This window comes from Microtus pennsylvanicus, chromosome 5 (assembly GCF_037038515.1).
Source record: "Microtus pennsylvanicus isolate mMicPen1 chromosome 5, mMicPen1.hap1, whole genome shotgun sequence".
Classification (NCBI taxonomy): domain Eukaryota; kingdom Metazoa; phylum Chordata; class Mammalia; order Rodentia; family Cricetidae; genus Microtus; species Microtus pennsylvanicus.
This window is the reverse complement of record NC_134583.1, coordinates 51,304,491-51,328,997: the sequence shown is the minus strand read 5'-3', so window position 1 is coordinate 51,328,997 and position 24,507 is coordinate 51,304,491. Positions and strand designations below refer to the sequence as shown.

Here is a 24,507-nt window from a genome sequence, read left to right as displayed (position 1 = left end):
TGTTGAAAGTTTTTCTAGGTATAGTAATCTGGGCTGCCTTCCATGGACTTTTATTGTCTGCATTACGCCTGACTAGAACCCTTTGACTTTTATGATTCCCATTGAGAAGTCAGATGTTATTCTGATATGTCTGCCTTTAAATGTTACTTGGCCTTTTTTTTCTCTGCAGCTCTTAATATTTTTCCTTTATTCTGTATGTTTAGTGTTTTAATTATTATGTGGTGAGGGGACTTTTTTGATCCAGTTTCATTTTGTATTCTGTAAGCTTTTTGTATCTTCATATATATATCTTTCTTTAGGTTGGGAAAGTTTCCTTCTATGATTTTGTTTAATATATTTTGTGTGCCTTTTAGCTGGAGTTCTTCTCCTTCTTTACCTTTTATTCTTAGGTTTGGCCTTTTCATGGTGTCCCATATTTCCTGGATATTTTGTGTTAAGCTTTTGTTAGATTTAATGTTTTCTTTGACTGATGAATCTTTTTCTTCTACTGTATCTTCAGCACTTGAGATTCTCTCTTCCATCTCTTGTATTCTGCGATTTATGTTTGTATTTGTGATTTTTGATTTTTTTCTCATAATTTCTGTTTTTATATTTCCCTCACCTTATGTTTTCTTAATTGTCTCTATTTCTGTTTTCAAGCCTTGCATAATTTCTTAATATGTATGATTGATTTTTCTTGGTTTTCTTTAATGGATTTGTTGATTTCTTCCAATTTTTTGTTTGTCTTTTCCTCCATTTCTTTGAGGGAATTTTTCATTTCCTCTTTAAGGGCCTCAAACATTCTTCTAAAGTCAATGTTTAAGGCATTTTTCTTCTGCTTCATCTATATTTGGTTGGTCAAGTCTTGCTGTTGTAGGGTCACTAGGATTTATTGGTGTCTTGTTGCTCTTTGTGGTGTTGAGTTGTTCTTACCTTGTCTGTTCATCTTTTTCTCTGATTCGTGTAGTTGGGGCTGTCTGTGTCTCTGGTGATCAATCTTTCAGGTGCTAGTGGATCCAAGGCTCAGATATTTGCTTTTCATGGTGCAGCCAGGGCCATGGTTCCAGTCACCATAGAGGTAACTCTGTGTTTCTGGTGGTTGCTTAGTGCTCCTTGGTCTCGCTCTGCAATTCCGGGGGGTCATTCAGGCCTGCTCCTATGGAGGTTGCTTGCTTGGGGCTCCTTCTGCTGAGGTTGCTCTCTTGTACCCCCTTCTGTGGGGGTAGCTGCCTCTGATGTTTTTTATAATAGCAAGCTACTTAAAACTTTAATAGTCTTTATCTATATGCTCAGGTCTTTGAAAAAGAATTAAATGAAATTATTTAGAAAGCTCTTCAAAAATATGTTAATGAGAGAAAGCAAAATGTAAACAGATAAATCCATGCACTCAGGAGGCAGAACAGGCAGATCTGAGTTGGAGGCCAGCCAGGTCTACACAGAGTTCCAGGACAACAGGAGTTACACAATGAGACCCTGTCTCAAAACAAAATGAAAACTCCATGTACACTTTCAGCTAATTTTGAATAATCTAGAAATTTTGGGTTTTTTTTTGTTTTGTTTTTCAAGTAAGGATAGTTTATTATAATTTTTGTGAGTTTTTTTCAGTTGTTTTTTTCATTTAACTACAAATTACTTCAGTATTATAACCTCTTGAGTGTTTTCCTACTATGAGATACTCTCAAACTGCCAGGTAGGATGAAGTCCTCCAGTCTTTATTTTTGCTATGATTTGCATCTAGAATGTCTCCAAAAGCCGATGTGCTAATACTTTATTCTCTAGAATGGTGATAATGGGAGGTGGTAGAAGCTTTAAGAAGTAGGCCTCGTATGGTGGCTTCTAGTCATTGCCTTTGAAGGAGGCTGTGTGTGGGGCCTCTGGTCTCTTTCTCTCTCTCCTTTTTTCTCCCTGACCATGAAATCAGGTCTTTGCTCTGCTGTGTACTCTCTGTCATGTGTTATTTGACCATGGAACCAAAAGGAGTGGTTCTAAGCAATCATGGACTGAAGCTTCTAAACTTGTGAGCAGAAGTAACCCTTTTCTTTATAGGTTGATGATGTGAGTATTTGGTATAATAGCAGAAGATGTCAGACTGAGTAATCTTTTTTTAAAAAAGATTTATTTATTTATTATGTGTACAGCATTCCTTCCATGTGTGCTTGAATGCCAGAAGGGGGCGCTGGGTCTCATTATAGATGGCTGTGAGCCACCATGTGGTTGCTGGGAATTGAACTAAGGACCTCTGGAAGAGCAGTCAGTGCTCTTAACCACTGAGCCATTTCTCCAGCCCCAAGACTGAGTAATCTTAAAGATACAAGTCATTATAATATAATTACTACTACTTACTAAGTAAGCTACTTAGAGAAAAGGAAAGGAAATTTTACTCAAGTATATTGCACACATTTATGAGCTGAACCTCATGTTACCATTCTTACTCTAATTTTTTTCCCATCAGACTCTTCCTTGAGTTTCTCTTAAGAAAATGCACGTTACAGGGATCCATGCTTTTATGGCATCACAACCCTTGATTGATCTTGAATTCAATAGATAAAATAACAGGTGAATCCCGCTATTGAAATAGTGAGACCTAGGCAGAGAGGGGTAAAGTCATAGTAATGTGGTGACTCATGACAGAGTTGCTGTGGCAGAAGACAGAAAAAAAGCATAGACAAGGTAGGGTGTGTGTTTATAACTAGAAAAGCATACGCTTTACAAGCCGTGCACATTCCCAAGAGTACATACTAGCAGTTTGTCACCACTGATAGTCATAGTATTCTTTGAGAGTGTTAGGTCTCATCATCTGTTCTAACAAGTGATCCTTAAAAAACAGTGTGCGTGTGTAGATATAAAGGTAGCTTTCATGTACATGCGTTTGTTGTGGATTCCATTGTCACTTGCATTTGCTAGAATTTTATGCTAGATAGTAGTATTTGATGATTTAGTGACAGCCAAAGGGTTCTCCTGTGAGGGAAACCAAGTTCCCTTTAAAAAAGATTTGTGATACTTAATTTTATTCTTTTATTGTTTGCTTGTTTACCTAATTTTAACCACCTGGGCTCTTTGCCGCACAATTGAGAGTGCCGAATAAATGATATGCTAGAAAATTCTTATGACTCAAACACTTAGCCCCTTTTCATGCTTTTTTTTAAATATTTATTTATTATGTATACAATATTCAATCTGTGTGTGTTTGCAGATCGTTACAGATGGTTGTGAGCCACCATGTGGTTGCCGGGAATTGAACTCATGACCTTTGGAAGAGCAGGTGATGCTCTTAACCACTGAGCCATCTCTCCAGCCCAAGCTTTTTTTTTTTTTGATATTTCATACTCTAAAATATCAGAGAAATATAGTTTATTCTTCAGGCCTTTATGAACGTTCTTGGATTATGGAAATACATATTCTTAGAGAACTGCTTGTTGCTTTTTTTTAAAAATTAGGAAACTTCTGGTGAAAGATCAACTATTACACTTAAAACTGACTGTGAGAGGCAGGTTTTCCTTTCCTTCTTACTACCATTTGGTGGGACGAAAGGAAACAAAAAAATTTTCCTGATCAAAGCACTGTTGGGGTTTTATAAATACAGTCGGGGAAGGGGGTTTCAGGGCCCTCAAGAACATTTCCATTTTCATGTTAAATCCTTCCTTAAGGACAAGTGAGGCTGAATAAATCCTCTTAAAGGAAAGAAGAATTGAGAGATTTCAGAGAAGGAAATAAGTTGAGTCTGAGTAAACCAGGCCAACTTAAAACTGTTCCATGTGTATTTCAAGCATTGCTTCTCTGTGTATATTTTATTCCTGTGATCTGGTTCTTTATCAGTTGGTGGATGATACTTATTTGATGTTGCCTAGCATTATGAAAATAATTTCACTCTATGGAATAACTATTTGTAGTTTACATGCTGTTTTCTTTCTTTTTTTTATTGAGAAAAGGAGGAAAAAAAAACAAGTTTCCACCTCCTCCCAGCCTCCCATTTCCCTCCCCCTCCTCCCACCCTTCTCCCCCTCTTCCTACCCTTCTCCCCCTCCCCCCACTCCTCTCCCCCTCCCTCTCCAGTCCAAAGAGCAGTCAGGGTTCCCTGTCCTGTGGAAAGTCCTAGGTCCTCCCCTCTCCGTCCATATCTAGGAAGGTGAACATCCAAACTGGCTAGGCTCCCACAAGCCAGCACATTACGTAGGATCAAAACCCCGTGCCATTGTCCTTGGCGTCTCATTAGCCCTCATTGTTCGCCATGTTCAGAGAGTCCAGTTTTATCCCATGCTTTTTCAGTCACAGTCCAGCTGGCCTTGGTGAGCTCCCAGTAGATCAGCTCCACTGTCTCAGTGGGTGGGTGCACCCCTCGTGGTCCTCCTGGACCCAGCAATACCACTCCTGGGAATATACCCAAGAGATGCCCTATCATATGACAAGAACATTTGTTCAACTATGTTCATAGCAGTATTATTTGTAATAGCCAGAACCTGGAAACAACCTAGATGCCCTTCAATGGAAGAATGGATGAAGAAAGTGTGGAATATATACACATTAGAGTACTACGCTGCGGTAAAAAACAATGACTTCTCGAATTTTGCATGCAAATGGATGGAAATAGAAAACACTATCCTGAGTGAGGTAACCCAGACCCAAAAAGATGAATATGGGATGTACTTACTCACAATTGGTTTCTAGCCATAAATAAGGGACACGGAGTCTACAATTGGTGATCCTAAAGAAGCTAAGTAAGAAGGTGAACCAAAGGAAAAACATATAGTTATCCTCTTGGCTATGGGAAGTAGACAAAGTTGCCGGGGAGAAAATTGAGATCTTGGGGGTGGAGTGGGATGGGGGTAAGGGGAGATGGGGAGAGAAAAGGGAGAAGGGGAGGATGGGGGGAACTTGGGGAAAAAGGAGGATTGGGATAAGGGAAGGTTGGATAGGGGAGCACGGAAGCACAATTCTTAGTTAAGGGAGCCACCTTAGGGTTGGCAAGAGACTTGAACCTAGAGTGGCTCCCAGGTGCCCAAGCCGAGGTCCCCAGTTAGTTCCTTGGGCAGCTGAGGATAGGGAACCTGAAATGACCCTATCCTATAGCAATACTGACGAATATCTTGCATATCATCATAGAACCTTCATCTGGTGATGGATGGAGATAGAGACAGAGACCCACACTGGAGCACTGGACTGAGCTCCCAAGGTCCCAATGAGGAGCAGAAGGAGGGAGAACATGTACATGCTGTTTTCAATTTAGACATTAGACTTGAAGTCAGAGAATCTTTTTAATGAAGAAAACAAATAAACAAAAAATCCCTCCAGAAACCTTCAGTGTTGGGGTCTGTAAGGATGCACATCAATATGAATACTTAGACCTGACAATCACTAATGATAAATATACTCACTGCTAAAGACAAGAGCTACTCAGTCTTTGTTACATAAAGTTTAGAAAACATGCTGAAATTTACCAGAGATTTAGGCAAAGATCACAGATTTATGTAGTAAAGTACATTATTAATACAGCTACTTCAATTTTGAGCCTAAGATTTCTATCTTAAATATGTTAATATGTAAAATCACTCCTCTGTGACAGTGTTCAGTCCTGACCATTGCTGGCAGGATATGAACTTGGAGGAGCAGAGTGTTCTTTTTTTAGTAGCCTTTTTTCCCCTGCAGATGTGACTTTAACAAAGGAAGGTGTATGAGGGAGAAGTAATCAGCAGTAGAAATAACAACAGTCGTTTGTTAAAGTAATTTAGATACAGAAATTGTTTAAATGTTTAAAATATACGGCTTGGCAAGCCAAGGCAGAAAGATTGATGAGTTTTGCATTATTCTGAACAGTTATAAAACCCCCTTTAAAAAGTCTTTATTTGTGTTCTAGAAATTAAAAATAATTTGTTTAACCATCATTTTCTAATTTTATGTAAAATAGAGTTTTAGTTTTTCTTCTAAAATGGAAGAAGAAAATTGATGGTGATATTATAAGCAACTTACTAAAGACTGGGAGACATTCTTTGTAAGTACTTTTACCTAATGCACACATTAGAAACATACGTTTTTATGATTACAATTCAAAGTTTGATATTAAGGCAGAACTAAGTTTTATTGGTTAGATTAGATGTTGGAAAATATGTAAATAAGGATTCTTACTTTGTTGAAGAATTTGACTACAAGTATGTGGTTGCTTGTATGTCTTGTCCTGCCTAACTCTTGACTTACTGCATTTTTTTCTTTGTTGTACTTGAGTCCCTGTTGTAATCTGGAATGCCAAAAGAACTTTCAGGAAGGACATAAGTCTTACTTTAAAAATGTACAAATAGGAATAGAGTCATTGGTCAGTGAGTGAGGATAATTGAATTCAGTTTGCTGCTGTTTAAATGGTCTAATGTCCTGTCCTTTAGTGTAACTAACATTTGCATTCAGTATCTACTGGTTGAGGTGAAGGAAAGGTGAATTCTAATGAATCAGAGCAGGAATTGAAAGAGACTTTGTTTCTTTAATTTGTTTTGTAATAAGATCGGTTGTTTCAGGGGTTAACCACGTTGTAGTGACATGAAGAATCGCACGTTGTTTTGTGAGATGAAAATTCTTCTCATTCGTCATGGATTCCAGAAAGAGGACTTTTGACCAGAAGTATTATATTCCTTCCTTCCTCCTGCGTTTTGTTTAAATTAGATCCTCCTCATTCTTTAGGAACATCATAGCATTACAGCTTTGCTGTAATCCTCAGAAAGAATCATATTGCATGGCTATAATTAGGGATAAAAAAGTGTGAATAGTACCGAAACACAGCTTTGTATTTCTAAGAGGTCACCAGTGCTGTCCACTCGTTTCCTTTGAACACTCACCCTTAATTTATGTTGACACTTTGAGGTTCATAAACTTTCAGTCTACTCAAAAACGTGGAAAGTCGTGAGTTAAAATGCAAAAAACAACTCAATAACGGGCCTGTTTGTATTTTAAAGTTTCATTATGTTGGAAAGCAAAGTAGAGCCCAGGGTTTGGTTCTTACAGTTTGATTTGCCTTGTTCATGTGTCAATACTGTGAAAGCAAAACAGTTTCCAAACTGGACTTTGGACAGCTGAACTTCTTTTAACTCTTTGGTTGAGGATTCATTTAATTTTCTAAGATTGAATCTTCTGTTTTTAAAGCCTCCTTCCTTTCTCCTCCCCTTCTCTGTGGTTCCCTTCTTTGCTGCCTTCTCTCTTCTAGCCTCTTCTTTAGCATCTCTTTATTCTCCAGTCCTCATTTTTCCTTTTTTCATGCATTCTGTTGAACCCAGGGCCTCGTCAGCCTACTTGGCTTCTCTCACTAAGCTATACTCTAGTCCTAAGACCCTCCTCTTTCTAATAATTTCTCTCCTCTGGTGGAGAAGAGATGGGTGCTTTCCATACTCCAAAGGCTTTCAAGGTCTGTTAGGGAAAGGAATAGTTTAGAAAGGAACAGGTGCATACTGCTGCAACTGTGTAATTACATAACAGCATGCACCTAGCTCTATTGGCAACGCAGAATGAATTTGAGTGAAATCTGAATTGAGTGAAGGCTGATTAGATTTTTTTTTTTTTTTTGCTATAGAGCGACACTGGTATTGAACAGACCAAAGTAGAATTGTAAAATAGCAACTTGCTCAAAGGACTAGACTTGACTCAGTCAGGGAGTGGGGGAAGGAGGAGTAGAAATTGCAGTTCTTCAAATTTATGAAGCCAGGTAGTGGAGGGCCTTGAAAGTTGGGAGTATCTATAATTGAAGTAGGAAGCAATAAGAAACCATTGTAAATTGTTTGCTTGGTTTCTCTTCCCTCCCTCCCTCCATCCATCCCTCCCTCCCTCCATCCGTCCCTCCCTCCCTCCCTTCCTCCCTTCCTCCCTTCCTTTTTAATTTCATTTTATATTCCAACACCAGTTCTCCCTCCCACCCCTCCTCCTACCCTCCCTCACTTCCCCCATCTCACCCCCTATCCACTCTTCCCAAAGGGTAATGCCTCCCATGGGGAGTCAACAAAACCTGGCACATTAAGTTGAAGTAGGACCAGGCCCAAGGCTGAACAGGGCTTCCCACCATAAGGAATGGGCTTCAAAAAACTAGGTCATACACCAAGGATAGATCCTGGTCCCACTGCCAGAGGCCCCTCAGCCCAAGTTACCCAACCTTTTTCTGCCTGTCCTATCCTTTGTTCTTGTACTTTAGCCATAGGCCTTTGCCAGAATGGTTGCTTCTGTTCTTGATCCTCTGAACCTTTACCCTGGAGAAGTAAATTTCTTAAAAAAGCAGGAAAATAAACACAAGAAGTAGAACTAATAATAATAAAGATAATAATTATATAAAAAATAATTAAAGCATAAATTAGTTTAGAATGAGTGTAGGTAAATCACAGATTCAAAGAAAAGAGATATTAAGAACAACGAAGACAGAGTGAGAAGAGAGGGTTCAGTTTTTGTCTTTATTACATGAGCTACGGATGACATCTTATTTGCTTTTCCAGACTTTGATCTTCCTCAGACAGAACTCTAAAGATCCTTTTCCTCAAGCAGGTAGCCTTCTGCTCTACCGCACTGGCCCAGGCTTGATGCAGTGCAGGCCACTTGCTGGACTGGTCCTGTTGGAACTGCTTCACCACATGACCCCCGATGTTGCCATTCTTTTTCCTTTCATCATATTTCTTTTAATTTTGATTGTTCTTTTTGTTTGTTTGTTTAAAATCTCTTTCTCCTCAAGAGTCAACTTGGCCTCTTCTTGGCTCAGGGGCAGTGTGAAGTGGGATTCTACCATTGCTGGTGTGCTGTCAGTGAGTACAATGCAGTTCTTCACCAGGGTGTTGGTGCATTGCAGACAGCAGCAATGATCCTTGTTTTTTGAGTGCAACACTCAGAGCCCCAGGAGAAGTTCCCCGCATCCAATCTCATGGCATGTTCTTTTTTATTGTCTCCTCAAACTCAGATTGTATGTGATATGGGGCAATCCTAGTGTTGACAACAGGTTGTTCCAGCTCACACTTGTACTTCTTGTGCTGTAGAGGGGCTTTGTCTTGTCCCCATTGGTCCCAAGAGATGTTCATCACTTGACACTGCCTGGATAGGGAAAGGACAAAGCTTCCTAGCCTGGATTTTAGAACATTGCCCTCCTCCTGTCTTATAGGAGTTCTCAATCCCGAAATTAGATTGTCTGAGAAAAGAGAAAAACTGTGTTTTTCTAAAGCTGGAGAAAACAGAGACCTCAGGATGATGATGCATGCGAAGTTTCAAAGATAAATAAAAATACATTGTAATTAGTAATAGCTAATATTTGCTGATTGGTTTTTATGTCCCAAGTGCCATTACATGTATTACTTCATTTAATTTCTTCTGTAATCTTTTAGAGAAAGCACTGCCTTTTTTCCTGTTTCAAAATTGAGTTAACTAAAGTTCAGGTAAACTAAATAACTTATCTAAGTCCTCACAACTAGTATTTAAAGTTTGTTTTCTCCCAGCACTTTTAGAATTGAGAGCAGGATATCATGCTTGCTAGATAAATGTGCTATGAATTAGCTATCCCCAAGATCTCTTATAAAACACACACACACACACACACACACACACACACACACACATACACACAGCAAAACAGCTACTACCAACCACAAAAGGAGTTGTATTTTGAAATAGTGTCTGACTGGTCTTGAATTCACTCTATAGCCCAGGTAAGCCTTGAATTTATAGTCTCAGTCTCTGGGTCCTGGAATTACAGACATGTTTCACTAGGCTTGATCTAAAACATTTAAACTTAAACAGTAATCTTGATCAAAGGGATTAAGAATTAAGAGAAAAACTAATAACATTAATACCGTGAAGAACATGTACTAAGATTTTAAAAATTATAGTAGCATCTTTGAACAGAATTTATTCTAGGAATATGAAAAATTTGTGCACAATTTAAAATTTCTGCTTTTCTAGAAATAGAAAAGGAAGTGGAAAAGAACTAGAGCCATTAATGAGGGAGACTCGTTAGTCCTTAAACACTGTGTAGGAGAAGTACTAAGAGACATTTTACTTGGGAATGTCACAGAAACTTTAGTGATTCACCAACATTTCACATTAAGTATTCCAGAAGATGAAATAGTTGAATGCTTTCCGTGGAGCACCCTAGAGAGCGGCTTTCCTGAGCACAGCTTGCTTTGCTCTCTAGCTCAGCACTGCATTGCAGTACTTGAAGTCCCTAGGCCACAGTAGGCTCTCATTAAATACTTGACAAAGAAATAAATCAAATAATATTTTAGCTCATGTTTTCAAACATTTATTAATCATATTCTCTGTTATTTAACCTATCAAAATTCCTATAGTGACATGCTAAATAAAATAAGTTTTTTTTAAATATTTGTTTTCTGGTTTACTTTCTGGAAATATTTATCAGATTGAAATAAAATACATTAGATTATAAAAGTGTAATGCCGAAAGTATGATGTTAGAACTCGGTCTCACAGAAACAGCAATGCTTTGTAAATGTAAAGACAGTTTAGGAGTGGCTGGTGCTAGAGTTCAGGTGTTGAGGGTGCCTGACGGGGACATGTGAAGCTCTCGGTTCAGGTCTAGCACTGCCAAATAAAAGCAAGAAAAACAACAATAATTTGAAAGGAGACACACAGAGGCGGAGGAGCGGCGCGGCGGCCAGACGCTGTGGAGCGATACCGCATTCAGGAAGAGGCTTTGGGAGACCAGCGCGGCAGCAGACGCAAGTGGCAGGTTCAGGCGTGCAATAAGGAGAGCAGATCGCCCTACTACAATTAAATCAAAGAGGTAGGCCTTTGGTTGGCCAGGTCACTGGCAAACGGGGAGCCTGGTCCTGTCCTGAAGACCCTTCGGAGGGGTGAGAGGGTTCTTGGCCTGCGGCAGGAACCAGGAAACAGAGCAAGGGCAGTTTGTAAGCAGAGCCCTGGGCCAGCAGGGAAACCCAATCCGGTTTTTAAAAGACTCATTAGATAGGATTAATAGGAGGAGATGGGCAGACGCCAAGGCAAGAACTCACCCAATAATCTGAAAAACAACATGAACACACCAGAACCCAAGGATCTTACAACAGAAGTATTTGAACAACCTAACACAGAAGAAGTGGAAAAATTTGACTTTATGAAGGCAATGGAGTCCCTTAAACAACATGTAAAAAATGCCCTTATAGAAATGGATGAGAAGTATAACAAAAAGTTTGAAGAAATGAGTAAATATGTACATGATACCCTGGGAAACCAAGATAAAACGATCTAACAGGTAATGGAAACAGTTCGAGAATTGAAAACTGAAATGAAGGCAAGGAAGAAAATACAAACTGAGGACCAGCCGGATATGGATAATCTTGGTCAACGAGCAGAGTCTACAGAAACAAGCATAATCAATAGAATACAAGAGATAGAAGAAAGAATCTCAGATGCTGAGGACACCATAGAGAAAATAAACGAACAGATCAAAGAAAACAGCAAAGCCAACAAATTCTCAACACAAAACATTCAAGAAATATGGGACATAATAAAAAAACCAAACTTAAGAATAATAGGAATAGAAGAAGGAGAAGAGTCACAGCTCAAAGGCCCAGAAAATATATTCAACAAAATTATGGAAAAAAACTTTCCCAACTTAAAGAAAGATATTCATTTAAATATTCAAGAAGCATACAGAACACCAAACAGACTGGATCAAAGAAAAACATCTCCTCGCCATATAATAATCAAAACACAAAATATACAGGTTAAAGAAAGAATATTAAGAGCTGCAAAGGAAAAAGGGCAAGTTACTTATAAAGGTAAACCGATCAGACTTACACCTGACTTCTCTATGGAAACTATGAAAGCCAGAAGGTCCTGGATAGATGTACTACAGAAGCTAAGAGACCATGGATGCAAACCCAAACTACTATACCCAGCCAAGCTATCGTTCATTATCAATGGAGAAAACAAGACATTCCAGGATAAGAATAAATTTAAACAATACGTAGCCACAAATCCAGCCCTACAGAAAGTAATAGAAGGAAAATCGCAACCCAAGGAATCCAACACTGCCAACACTGCCTACAATAACCCCGGCATCTAGTGACCCTTCACCAGCACATCTCAAAGAAGGGAGACACACAATCTCTACTACCAAAAGCAATAAGAATAGCCGGAGTAAACAACCACTGGTCATTAATATCACTTAATATTAATGGGCTCAATTCACCTATAAAAAGGCACAGGCTAAAAGATTGGATACGAAAACAGGATCCAACATTCTGCTGTTTGCAAGAAACACATCTCAACCACAAAGACAGGCACCTACTCAGAGTAAAAGGTTGGGAAAAGGTGTTTCAAGCAAATGGTCCTAAGAAAAAAGCAGGTGTGGCCATATTAATTTCTAACAAAACTGACTTCAAACTAAAATCAATCAGAAGAGACCGAGATGGTCACTTTATACTCATAACAGGAACAATTCATCAGGATGACGTCTCAATCCTGAATATCTACGCCCCCAATATAAAAGCACCTACTTATGTAAAAGAAATATTACTAGAACTCAAGGCAGACATCAAACCACACACACTAGTAGTAGGAAACTTCAACACACCTCTCTCTCCAAGGGACAGGTCAATCAGACAGAAACCTAATAGAGAAGTAAGAGAACTACTGGAGGTAATGAAGCAAATGGACTTAACAGACATCTATAGAACATTCCACCCAAATAGGAAAGAATATACCTTCTTCTCTGCAGCTCATGGAACCTTCTCAAAAATTGACCACATACTTGGAAACAAAGGAAACCTCCACAGATACAAAAAAATATCAGTGTCCACCTGTGTCCTATCTGATCACCACGGATTAAAGTTAGAAGGCAACAACAATACTACCCACAGAAAGCTGACAAACTCATGGAAACTGAACAGTCAACTACTGAACCACACCTGGGTCAAGGAAGAAATTAAGAAAGAAATTAAAGTCTTCCTTGAATTTAATGAAAATAAGGAGACAACATACTCAAACCTATGGGACACAATGAAAGCAGTGCTAAGAGGAAAGTTCATAGCACTAAGTGCCCACTTAAAGAAAACGGAGAATGCATACATTGGGGACTTAACAGCACACCTGAAAGCTCTAGAAAAAAAAGAAGCAGACGCGCCCAGTAGAAGTAGAAGACTGGAAATAATAAAACTGAGGGCTGAAATCAACAAAATAGAAACACAGAAAACAGTCCAAAGAATCAATGAAACAAAAAGCTGGTTCTTGGAGAAAATCAACAAGATCGACAAACCCCTATCCAAACTAATTAAACGACAGAGAGAGAACACACAAATAAATAAGATCAAAAATGAGAAGGGGGACATAACCACAGACACAGAGGAAATTCAGAGAATCATTAGATCTTACTACAAAAGCCTGTATAACACAAAATTGGAAAATATAAAAGAAATGGACACATTTTTAGATAAATACCATATACCAAAGTTAAACCAGGACCAGGTGAACAATCTAAACAGACCTGTTAGTCGCGAAGAATTAGAAGAGGTTATCAAAAGCCTACCTATCAAAAAAAGCCCAGGACCAGATAGTTTCAATGCGGAATTCTACCAGAACTTCCAAGAAAAGCTAATACCTATACTCCTTAATGTATTCCACAATGTAGAAACAGAAGGGTCATTACCAAACTCCTTTTATGAAGCTACAGTTACTCTGATACCAAAACCACACTAAGACTCAACCAGGAAAGAGAATTACAGGCCAATCTTACTCATGAACATCGACACAAAAATCCTCAACAAAATACTGGCAAACCGAATCCAAGAACACATTAGAAAAATTATCCATTGTGATCAAGTAGGCTTCATCCCAGAGATGCAGGGCTGGTTCAACATACGAAAATCTATCAATGTAATCCACCATATAAATAAACTGAAAGAAAAAAACCATATGATCATTTCATTAGATGCTGAAAAAGCATTCGACAAAATTCAACACCCCTTTATGATAAATGTCTTGGAGAGAATAAAGATACAAGGATCCTACCTAAATATAATAAAAGCTATTTACAGCAAGCCAACAGCTAACATTAAATTGAACGGAGAAAAACTCAAAGCCATCCCACTAAAATCAGGAACACGACAAGGATGTCCACTCTCTCCATACCTCTTCAATATAGTGCTTGAAGTTATAGCAATAGCAATAAGACAACATAAGGAGATCAAGGGGATTTGTATTGGAAAGGAAGAAGTTAAGCTTTCGTTATTTGCAGATGATATGATAGTATACATAAGTGACCCCAAAAATTCTACCAAAGAACTCCTACAGCTGATAAACACCTTTAGTAATGTGGTAGGATACAAGATCAACTCCAAAAAATCAGTTGCCTTCCTTTACACTAAGGATAAGGAAGCAGAGAGGGAAATCAGAGAAGCATCACCTTTCACGATAGCCACAAATAGCATAAAATATCTTGGGGTAACCCTGACCAAGGAAGTGAAAGACCTATTCGACAAGAACTATAAGTCTTTGAAGAAAGAAATTGAAGAAGACACCAGAAAATGGAAGGACCTCCCTTGCTCTTGGATTGGGAGGATCAACATAGTAAAAATGGCAATTCTACCAAAAGCAATCGATAGATTCAATGCAATCCCCATCAAAATCCCATCAAAATTCTTCACAGATCTGGAGAAGACAATAATCAACTTTATATGGAGGAACAAAAAACCCAGGATAGCCAGAACAATCTTATACAATAAAGGATTGTCTGGAGGCATTACCATCCCTGACTTCAAACTCTATTATAGAGCTACAGTATTGAAAACAGCCTGGTATTGGCATAAAAACAGAGAAGTCGACCAATGGAATCGAATAGAAGACCCTGACTTTAACCCACAAACCTATGTGCACCCGATTTTCGATAAAGGAGCTAAAAGTATACAATGGAAAAAAGACAGCATTTTCAACAAATTGTGCTGGCAAAACTGGATGTCACTCTGTAAAAGAATGAAAATAGATCCATATCTATCACCATGCACAAAACTCAAGTCCAAATGGATTAAAGACCTCAATATCAGTCCGAACACACTGAACCGGATAGAAGAGGAAGTGGGAAGTACTCTACAACACATGGGCACAGGAGACCACTTCCTACGTATAACCCCAGCAGCACAGACACTAAGGGCATCATTGAATAAATGGGACCTCCTGAGGCTGAGGTGCTTCTGTAAAGGAAAGGACACTGTCACTAAGACAAAAAGGCAACCCACTTACTGGGAGAAGATTTTCACCAACCCCGCAACTGACAAAGGTCTGATCTCCAGAATATATAAAGAAATCAAGAAACTAGACTGTAAAAGGCTAATCAATCCAATTATAAAATGGGACACTGAGATGAACAGAGAATTCTCAACAGAAGAACTTCAAATGGCCAAAAGACACTTAAGGTCATGCTCAACTTCCCTAGCTATCCGGGAAATGCAAATCAAGACAACTTTAAGATACCATCTTACACCTGTCAGAATGGCTAAAATAAAAAACACCAGCCTTTGCTGGAGAGGTTGTGGAGAAAGGGGGTACACTCACACATTGCTGGTGGGAATGCAAACTTGTGCAACCACTCTGGAAAGCAGTGTTTCGGTTTCTCAGGAAATTCGGAATCAACCTACCCCTGGATCCAGCAATACCACTCTTGTGAATATACCCAAGAGAGGCCCTATCATACAACAAAAGTTTATGTTCAACTATGTTCATGGCAGCATTGTTTGTAATAGCCAGAACCTGGAAACAACCTAGATGCCCTTCAATGGAAGAATGGATGAAGAAAGTATGGAATATATACATATTAGAGTATTACTCAGCAGTAAAAAACAAGGACTTCTTGAATTTTGCATACAAATGGATGAAAATAGAAAACATTATCCTGAGTGAGGTAAGCCAGACCCAAAAAGAGGAACATGGGATGTACTCACTCATATTTAGTTTCTAGCCATAAATAAAGGACATTGAGCTTAAAATGCATGTTCCTAGAGAAGCTAAATAAGAAGGTGAACCCAAAGACAAACAAATAGGCATCCTCATGAATATTAACCTTCATCAGGTGATGAAAGGAGACAGAGACAGAGGAGCACGGGACAGAAATCTCAAAGTCCAAATCAGGAGCAGAAGTAGATGGAGCACGAGCAAGGAACTCAGGACCGCGAGGGGTGCACCCACACACTGAGACAATGGGGATGTTCTATCGGGAACTCACCAAGGCCAGCTGGCCTGGGTCTGAAAAAGCATGGGATAAATCCGGACTAGCTGAACATAGAGGACAATGAGGAATACTGAGAACTCAAGAACAATCGCAGTGGGTTTTTGATCCTACTGCACGTACTGGCTTTGTGGGAGCCTAGGCAGTTTGGATGCTCACCTTAGGAGACCTGGATAGAGGTGGGCGGTCCTTGGGCTTCCCACAGGTCAGGGAACCCTGATTGCTCTTTGAGCAAATGAGGGAGGGTGACTTCATCGGGGGAGGGGGAGGGAAATGGGAGGCGGTTGCGGGGAGGAGACCAAAATCCTTAATAAATAAATTAATTAAAAAAAACAATAATTTGAAAGGAGAAAAACTTTTCATTTCTGTTTTCTCTTAATAACTTACAAATTTGATGTCCCCCCCCCCCCCCCGTGTTTCGTTTTGTTTTCAACATTCTTAGTAGGCTTTTGTTGTAAGGAATAATCTCATAGTCTTTAAAATTTTTAATTTTATATCATTAAAATAATTTTGCTTTCCTGATATTACCTTTTTTGTTTTTTCTTTTCACTTTTTTTTGAGTACTACCCAAGTATGTTTTTGCTAATTGATACATGTTGGATTACAGTTATTCTTACCTGTTGGTGAATGGGAGGTTCACCTTCAGGAACATTTTTTATTTTTATTGTTTATGAATATAAGTCAAGGAAAAGTGATAATGTGTTTTAGAAATTAGGATTTAATCTTTCCCTTTTTTCTTTTCTTTTTTATTAAGAATTTATTTGATACAGTCTTTTCTCATTTTACATAGCTATCCCCATTCCTTCCCCTGCCCCACTCACACCCACCTTTCCACCCCTGCCCATCCATCTAATCCTCAGAAAGGCTAAGGCTTCCCATGGTAAGTCAACAAAGTCTGACATTTCACTCTGAGGCAAGACCAAGCTCCTCACTCTTACATCTAGGCTGAGCAAGGACAACGTGCTAGGATTTAATCTTAACGTATATGGAATGTGACACTTTAGTTCATGGCTAGTCTCATCCAGGTTTTGCTTCTTAAAACTAGAAGCTTTATGCAATTCAGAGTAAGTCTCTGTCATTCAAGTTTAATATTAAATAAAATTTATAATTGGTTCCTTTTAAATAAATAGTTTTTTTTTGGCCCTTGATATAATTTCTCATTTCTTTTAAAATATTTTCAGATTTTTAACTTTTTAATTGTGTGTGTGTGTGTGTGTGTTTGTGGGTATCTGCTGATGCAAGAGGGCCTTCAATCTGCTGTAGCTAGACTTACAGGTGGTTTAAGCAGATGGACATGGATGCTGGGCAGTAGACTTGGATCTTCTGCAAAAACAATACATACTTTTAACTGATGAGCCATCTCTCCTGTTACTAGAATTTCTTTTCAATTAAATTTTTAAAAACTTATTACTGTGTGTATGTGTATCACATATGTGTGTGTGATTGCAGGTATGGGTGTAGTGTGATGCATGTGTATAGGTCAGGACAAATTTCTGGTAGAATAATTCCTCTTCCTCTTTCCCATTGGTAGAATTTTTAATAGTGAAAATCATACACCTGAAATAGACCTCTTTAACTAAATGTTGTTCTTTCTTTGTATAAAGTATAACCACAATTATATATTTCCACAGAATTATTCTTAGCAAAGCTCAATAGTTTTGGCACAACAGGAAAAGTTATGCATTGAATATGTATGCATGTGAAAGAAATCATGTCTTGTTCTATCTGTACTGGAAAAGAAACACTGTTTTATGAGTTGAGTACCATACAGTTTTCCTAAACCCAGGACATACTTTCTTGGTTTTTATTCTACAGTTATTGTAGTAACTGGTTTCCAACATCCATGTCCATCAAGAAATCATCTTCATTCTTTAAATTAAACAGTGATCATTTCTAAAATACCTCCTACCTGGGAAAATTTTTCTTTTAGTTTAGAATTTGAATCATTTGAGTAATCTTTATTACTGTGAAATCATTTAAAATTAATTTTAGATTAAAATAGGCTGTTAAATTTAAAACAGTCATTTTTATGCCAGGATACAATAAATGTAAATTTCTTATTAAGTGACTGAAAACAGTTGTACAAAAATGAAGTCAGTCTAATGTGTTTGTACAAATGTATTTATGCCTCAGTAATTTGCAGTGTTACATGAGTTGCCATTCTTTCTTGGTGGATTAGGCAATTATCATTTAAAATAAAAACTAAGATTAAATCTATCTGTTCATAATTTTTTTTTGTGGCTTTTCAAGACAGGGTTTTTCTGTAGCTCTAGAGGCTGTCCTAGAACTAGCTCTTATAGACCAGACTGGCCTCGAACTCACAGAGATCTGCCTAACCTCTGCCTAATCTGAGTGCTGGGATTAAAGGCGTGTGCCACCACCACCTGGCTCTGTTCATAATTCTTATAATTAAGTTGTATTTCTGTATCACTTCTGCATAAAAATAACATCTCATCTATTTGCTTGACTTGTTTTCTGTTAAATATTTAGTAGGATCTGTTAAATGTTTGAAAGATCTCTGATGGAGGGGGCAAAAGAAATGTAAGACTCCCGAGGTCTGAAGCGATAACTTATTGGTGAAGAGAACTTGTTCTTTCAGAGAATCCAGATTTGATTCCCAGCATCCATATGGCGGCTCACAACAATCTCCTATTTCCAGTTTTCGGGTATTTGATGCTCTTCTCTGACCTCTGGGTATACCAGACACATAGATATGCATGCAGGCAAAAAGTAATACACACACACACAGAGCCACGTAGGCAAAACTCTCAAAAACACCCAAACACATAAAGTAATCATACATGCATACATACATACATCCTTACATACATATGTTCCCGAAGACCACTTTTGTTTGTTTAAGTTCTTAATATGCTTGCAATTGGATTTTGTGATGCTAAATTTTAAATTTTAAAACATGTCATTGGCATTTAAAATATTATAAAACTTTAAGATTATAAAATTAGATTTTCTTAAATTTTATTGTGGTCATTAATTTATCATTGTAGATTACTTTTTCTTTGTATATAAAAGTTTACCTTGGATTTTGAAGTCATGCATTGAATTAAAACTGAAGGTAAACTTTTTTCCTTCAGTCTCTATGTACTGTGAAGGTTATTTAAAACTATTTCTGTTGTGATTAATATGGCTAGTGAACACAGAAGTAAGTGTGAGGTTGATGAAGTTGATGTTCACCGATAATGTAGAAGAGTGAATGGTTCTTTAGTCTAGTGATTAACGCCTTAGAGTGGTGGATACTGAGGATCTGTAGGATTTCCTCTTTGCTAATTCTATCCAGTGTTATTTTTAAGTAGAGAAATGTTTTATTTGTTCTCATATTTATAAAATGTATTTGGAAGTAGAAATTCACATCTGGTTCATGGATTTCCTCCATGGAGATGTTCCAAATTCAGTGTCAAGATTAGAGCTGTAGTCATAGGGTTTGCAGAATCTTGTGTGGAATTTGAAATATTTTGTTTGGAAGCAGTTGGGAGAAACAATTGATTCAGATGTTTTTGTTGAGTTCTAATTTTAGATGTATTTCTCCCTCATTAAAACTAAAAAAACGTTTTGTGCTTCATCGTATAATCAAGGTACACTTATAGTATAATCAGGGCACATGCCAACATTGTTTACATTTAACAAGCTGTTTTAGATGACCATTTTCAATCTTGTTTTTATGAGAGACAGATAAATTGTTAGATTTACTTGAATTTGATCCTTGGTAACCATAACTATTACTAGAGAGTTACTTCTCATTCATAGTGGGTAGTCTTGATTATTCTGTCATACTTCCTTGATACCATTTCAAAGCAGCAATAGTCACTTTTTAATTGTTGTTTTCTTAATGTCTTCCCAAATGAGATATATTACTTGAATATAATGATTGAACAAAGTGTTTCACTCTCTTACAATGGCTAACAAACATCTTTGTGCCTGAATGGAATTGGTCTCTGGAGTAGCATAAAGTAGAAGCACTTATCGGCTCAGTCCAAGAAGGATGCAAACTAAAAATAATACTGTCAAGCTTTTATGAATTATTTGTCTTATGCATTGAGATTGCCAAACTGAACTGCTAGTCATGGGAGTTAAACCTGATACACTGGAACAAATGGGTGTTGCTTAGTCAGTCTCATTAAAGATGGTTGATATTTTTCAAACATTGTATTTTGGTCCTTTAATGTGATATATTTTCCTTGGAATAACACCATAAAGTTTATTAATAGATAAATCTACATTTATTTGGTTTACTATGTTTAACTTTAAACTTTCAGTGGAATAGGAAGCATGCATTTTGTATATGTGTTTAATTTAGTAGTTTCTAAACAATGCAGAAGGAATTTTTTGTGTTGAGCAGATTTTCCAGTGCATTATTAAATGCTTACTATTAAGGGTTGGGGAAGAGGGAGTCCTGTGAGAGTTCACACTTTTCTCCACTTTCGCCTTTCTTCTCATATAATAATTGCAAGGTAAACTTTTGTCATGTTAATGAGAATGAAAATGGATACACTGAATTATTTGGTTATATGTATGTTAATTTTTCAGTCGTTTTGAGATACCATTTTAACAGTTTCTTGTTGGCTTTTGCAACCTTCCTGGATGTCTCTCACTTCTTGGTTTTGCCTTTTTAACCTCCCTGGTCTACAAGCATCACTTGATGGTTAGCACAGGGAGTAGTGTGAGTTAGTGTTTCTGTCGTCACTGACTGCACAAGCCTTCACCAAGGATCCATGTGGGGACTGTTAGGAAACAAGCATTAAGCTCTCTGATTTGCATTGATTTCCTATTTAGGATAGCCACTGTCACCCTGTTAATTATTGAATTTGCAACTCAGATTGTTCTCTTCTTCCTCAATTCCACCTTTTTTGGGGGAAGGGGGACCATCTTGCTATGTAGCCCAGACTGTCATCCTCCAATTCATGATCTTCTCATCTCAGTAACTGGAGTGCTGAGGTCGTAGCTCCCTTCTTTTCACTTGTTAAAAAACTCTAGTTTTGCTTTTTTTTTATTTTGTTTTGAGTTTAAATTGTATAAGCTTAGTATCATTCATGATTGCATTTTGAAATTTCAAAATGTTGGTTTTCTCATTGCTGGTAACTTTAGTAACTTTTTTGGGGTGACGGCGTTTTATTTTTAAGGTAGGTTTCTCTATGTAACCCTGGCTGTCCTGGCACTCACTATGTAGACCAGGCTGTACTCAATCTACTTGCTTTTGCTTCACAAGTGCTGGGATTAAAGGCACTCAGCTCACTATAATAACTTTTAATATACGTTTATATCCATGAAAGAAGCTGTCACTACAATCAAGATAATGGAGCAAAAAGTTTCTCATGCCTCTTTGTAATCCTGTCTTCTAATCACCCTCTGCCTCTGACAACAGCCATTTTGTTTTCTGTCTCTGGAGTTACATAAATTGAATGATATTCCTCAACAGATGTATCTGCCCATAATGTATACATGGACTGTATTTGGAAAAGAGAGTCTGAAATGTAATTAAGTATTTAAAGACAGATAATCCTTTATTAGCATGGTCCTAGTCACTGTTCTATTGCTGTGAAGAGACACCATGACCAAGGCAACTCTTACAAAAGAAAGCATTTAATTGGGGATTTGCTTACAGTTTCAGAGTCAGTTTCAGGTCCGATGTCATCATGATGGTAGGGAGCATGGCACCAGGCAGGGTGCTTGAGCAGCTGCTTGGGAATTTTACATCTTGGTCCACAAGTAGCAGGCAGAGAGAGGGGGAGGCCCACTGGGCTAGGCATGGGCTTTGGAAACATCAGAGCCCACCCCCAGCGACACCTCCTCCAATAGCTCACCTAATCCTTCCAAGCAGTTCACCAACTGGAGACTAAACAGGCAAGCATATGAGCCTTTGGGGCCATCTCATTCAAACTGTTAGCATGAGACCTAAATACAGTTAAAAATGTCTTTTGAAGAGAAGAGATAATGTGATTGAAAGAGGTAGAGATTAAAGTGATACCTCATAAGACAGGGAATTCCAAGAATTGTTGGCATCCACCAGAATGAAGGTGAGCAGCAAAAAGCTTCCAGAATAAACCATTTATGCCAGCAACCTGATTTTGAACTTTGGGCCACTAGAACATTAATAGAATAAATTTCTGCTGTGGTAAATCATTGAATTTGTGTAATTTGTTACAGTAGCACTGTGAGATTAGTTTGTAGCCTAGTGTAGTAGTACACACCTTTAATCCCAGTACCCAGGAAGCCTAATCTCTGATTTCTAGCTTTAGCCTTGTCTACAGAGTAATTTCCAGGTTAGCCAGGACTATACAGTGAGGCCTTGTCACAAAACTTGTTTTTGCTATTTGGTGTGATGATAGCTCAGTGAGTAAAGGTGTCTGCTGCCAAGCCTGACAGATCCTTGAGGCCCAGGCTGTAGTGTTGGGGGCGGTACTTGTTGTTTCCTGGCCGCTTAGCCCTGAAATAATCACATAGAAACTATATTAATTAAAGTACTGTTTGGCCCATTAGCTCAAACTTCTTATTGGCTAACTCTTACATCTTAATTTAACCCATTTCTAGTAATCTGTATATCACCACATGGCTGTGGCTTACCGGGCAAGATTCCAACTGGTATCTGTCTCTGGTGGGGCTACATGGCTTCTCTCTGACTCCGCTCTTCTTTCTCCCAGCATTCTGTTTAGTTTCCCCCACCTACCTAAGTTCTGCCCTATCAACAGGCCCAAAGCAGCTTCTTTATTAACCAGTGGTATTCACAACATACAGAGGGGAATCCCTCATCACTGTAGAAGGGGAAAACTAACTTCTACAAGCTCTTCTCTGACCTACACATATGAATATGGCATGTGAGCCTACACACACCCAAATAAATAAGTAGAAAAACAAACAAATAAATAAGTATGCTGAAAAAACTTGAAGCCTAGAGAGCTGGCTCAGCAGTTAAGAGCACTGGCTACTCTTCCTGAGGACCAGAGTTCAGTTTCCTGTTCCCACATTGTGGTTTACAGGTGTCCGTAACTCCAGTTCTAGGAAACTAGTACTGTTTTCTGTTTTCCTTGGGTTCTAGGCACACATGTGCACAAATATTAACACAGGTTTCATGCATACACATAAAATAAAAATGAATATAAAAAATTAAAAGCTAATATTATTTTAAGTGTTCTGCAGTTTTTTTTCTGTTAAGGACTAATACACATTAAAAACAATTAGTTAAAAGCCACTATTATTGTAATTTTAGTTTGTGACTTCAGAGTTTATTTTATGCATAATTTAAAAGATTGGGTAGGGACCAGAAAGGTGACTCAGTGAGTACATTTGCTTGCTATGCAAGCTCGATACCCTGAGTTTGATCCCTGGAACTCATGTAAAATAGAAACAGAAAACCAGCTCCACAGACCTGTCCTCTGATCTTCACACATGTGCTTTAGTATGTTCCTGATTTTCCCATAATATACTTACACAGATGTAGGCAGAGGCTGCTTGTTCATTTCCTGGATGCCTAGACCCAAAAAAACCATACAGAAACCGTATTAATTGAAACACTGCTTGGCCTATTAGCTTATGCATATTTCTAGCTATCTCTTATATCTTAAATTAACCCATTTCTATTAATCTGTGCACCCCACATTCAAAGGAAGATGGTTCATCCTATTAAATAGTTCTTCAAGAGTAATAAGGGTCAGATATATTGGAATTTGAGCAAGTTAATAAAATTCCCTAATTCTTGATTATTTCATCAGAATTTGTTGAAATTTTTCCTACTTTTTTATTAGTTTAGTGATATCTTACTTGTATTTGTGGGTTCTGCTTAAATAACATGTAGTTAGCTAGAATATAATTCTTTTTTTTTGTTTGTTTTTTGTTTTTTTGAGACAGGGTTTCTCTGTAGCTTTGGAGCCTGTCCTGGAACTAGCTGTTGTAGACCAGGCTGGACTCGAACTCACAGAGATATGCCTGCCTCTGCCTCCTGAGTGCTGGGATTAAAGGTGTGCGCCACCACTACCTGGCATCTAGAATAAAATTTATTCTACTGCGTGGTTTTAACTGTTTAATCCAGAGTAAGAATGAGTCAGTATGTCAGCTCCTTTAAGCTGAGTAATATGTAGTTTATAAAGGATATTTATTTTCTTGCTGGGCAGTGGTGGCACACGCCTTTAATCCCAGCACTTGGGAGGCAGAGGCAGACAGATCTCTATGAGTTTGAGGCCATCTAGTCTGCAGAGCAAGTTCCAGCACAGCCAAGGCAACACAGATACAACCTATCCTGAAAAATCAGTAACAACAACAACAAAAATTATTTTTCACAAACCAAAAGTCTGGAAAATTCTGTCAAGGCACCCGCAGGATAGTTGTCTGTTGAGGGCATGG

The 24,507-nt window shown here is 38.1% G+C and overlaps 1 protein-coding gene and 1 pseudogene across 4 annotated transcripts in view; one reads left to right on the top strand and one right to left on the bottom strand.

The window, feature by feature from the left end:
* The window catches only part of Sbf2 (SET binding factor 2), a 395,017-nt gene that overhangs the window by 116,045 nt on the left and 254,465 nt on the right, over window positions 1-24,507 (top strand). The gene's annotated exons all lie outside the window — the stretch shown is intronic.
* LOC142849562 (small ribosomal subunit protein eS8 pseudogene) lies at window positions 8,417-9,006 on the bottom strand (annotated as a pseudogene).